The sequence below is a fragment of the Carya illinoinensis genome, chromosome 14 (assembly GCF_018687715.1).
Source record: "Carya illinoinensis cultivar Pawnee chromosome 14, C.illinoinensisPawnee_v1, whole genome shotgun sequence".
Taxonomy (NCBI): Eukaryota; Viridiplantae; Streptophyta; class Magnoliopsida; order Fagales; family Juglandaceae; genus Carya; species Carya illinoinensis.
In genome coordinates this window covers 12552094-12554857 of record NC_056765.1, presented here as the reverse complement: position 1 = coordinate 12554857, position 2764 = coordinate 12552094, and positions in this window count along the sequence as shown.

Genomic DNA, 2764 nt, shown 5'->3' with positions numbered 1-2764 from the left:
GGATCACTGAAAATAGACATTATGGCTACTTGTAAATCGCCAAACAAACATTTACTTAGCTCAACATTAGCAGCTATGTTTTGACGAAATAACGTCATAGGAAATAATTTTTTCCTACAATTTGGTGCATTATTCTCTACGTAAGAGCTCACGGGAAATGGTGCTTTTTCTTTTTGAGAATTGGATACATTTTTTATTTTTTCTAATGAAATGAATAGTGGGTATAGTAGTATTTTCTACTATTATGTATGAATATATATATATATATATATGGTAGCAATGTTGATAAAATAAATAAAATGTCACCGCATGCTTTTGAGATGACATTTAGAATTAATACATCTTTTCTAAATTACACAGCAATGTGCTTTTTAGAATTTAATTCACTAATACATATATGTAATATAAATGATTGCAAAATGGCTCATTAGTTGGTCATTCTATCTTAACTAATAATTCATTTTGTTTTAAGTTATTACATGTTTTGGAAAATAGTAAACTTAATATTATAACTAATTCATTATTAATTTCTTTTTTCATATTGTTGTTGGCCAATTGTGGTTGTTAAGTCTATGGTTGTTGCAATGAAAATCAAGGATTTGAACGAAGATATATTAGATCTTTCTATCCAAGAGCTTATTAACAGCTGCAAAATAAAAGAACAACTACCTTACAAGTAAAGTTACATGACAACATTTAAGTCGATTCAAATAAATGAAATTTGAAAGGAGAATGATTATCCTTTCAAAAACTTTAAATTTCCTTATAAATCCAAAATTGAAGAAGATGTTACATATATAAAATATATATTCTTTTTTATTATATTTTTCAAGCGTACATGTAACTAAAAATTAAATCCAATATTTTCTCTTCTAATAGAAAAAAGAGTACTATTTATCTTGTTGATATAATAAAAATAAATATTCAAAATGAATCAGAATTTCTTGAAATCATTAAAAAACAGCCTATATTTAGCTCATTTTGCGTGTACAAATAATTCATGTAATACCAACGTCTATGTATGTATAACTAACTTATAACTTTCTTAATAATACTAATGTAGTAGTTATGCTTGTCCACTTCAATAATGAGGCAAGAGAGTAGTGTGAAAGTAAAATTAGTTTTCATATGGCAAATTATATCACTTGTCAGGATTAGTTATTGCAATAAAAGTTTTTCTTCTAACAAAATAATTCCAAGCTTGTCTAAGGGTCTTTGAAAGAGTTGTAGATTTGATTTAACTTTTAGTGCTATAAATGTATGTTGAATAAATGGAAGGTATTCAATGTTTGTTACTAATAATGTATGAAATGAATCTTGTATTGTGTTTACAATTACATTGTGCAGTATAACATATATATACAAAAGGAAAATGGGGCACCGAAAGTTAAAGCAATATAAAAGCCAAGTAGAACCGAATGCTATATAAAAGGATAACGACCAACTAATACTAAAAGTTAAGAGTATATCATGTCACTATTAAAGGAGCATGATTTGCTGAAGTTATCTCCTCATTGAATCGAGTTGTGCTAGTTGCATTGTCAAACCCTCGCGACTTTAATGGGGGAGGTAGGAATTGTGAGTTTGGAATAGAATAAAGTGAATTTAGGTGTAACCAATATTTTTGTCAGAATATCTATAGGTTGATCTTTTGCGTAAATAAAACGAACTTGTAATTATCTAAGGCCAATTTTTTCATTAGAAAATACCTTCAGTGACACTAAACCATAGTTTAAACAGTATATTTTTGTTGATATTACCTACTTTTATCAGCAACTAGGATCGCCAAAAATAGACAATTGCTGTTACTCGTAAATCACCATGAAAACGATTACTTGGCTTAACATTAGCGGCTACATCCCAGCGAAAGAACGTCGGCAAAGATAGCTTTTTCCTGTTACTTGGTGCAGTATTTTCGACAATGTTGACGGAACAAATAAAATGTCACCGCATGCTTTTGAGATGACATTTATAATTAATACCTCCTTTCTAAATTACACGGCAACGTGCTTTTTAGAATTTAATCTATTAGTACATATATGTAATATACATAATTGTAAAATGGCTCATCAGTTGGTCCCTCCATCATAACTAATTATTCATTTTGTTTGAAGTTATTGCATGTTTTGGCCAATAGTAAACTTATTGTCTTAACTATTTTATTATTAATTTCTTTTTTTAGATTGATGTCAGGCATTTGTAGTTGTTAATTCTATTGTCGTTGCAATGAATATCATGTATCCGAAATAAGATATATCAAAACTTTCTATCTATGAGTTTATTGACAGCTACAAAACAAATAACTAACTACCTTACAAGTAAGGTTACATGATAGTATTTAAGTCGATTCAAAGAAATGGAATTAGAAAGGAGAATGATTATCCTTTTAAAAACTTTGAATTTCCTTGTAAATCCAAAATCGTATAAGAGGTTACATATATCAAATATATATATATTCTTTTTTATTATATTTTTCAAGCGTACATGTCACTGAAAATTAATTCTAATATTTTCTCTTCTAATAAAACAAAGATTGTTATGTATCTTGTAATATAATAGAAAAAATACTCAAAATGAATTAGAACTTCTTGAGATGGTTAAGAAGCAGCCTATAATTAGTTCATTTTGCGTGTACAAAGAACTCAAGGAATACAAATGGTTACGTATATATAATTAATTTACAACTTTCTTAATAATACTAACGTAGTTGCTATGTTTATCTACTTCAATAAAAAGCCGAGAAAATAGTGTTAATGTCGAATTG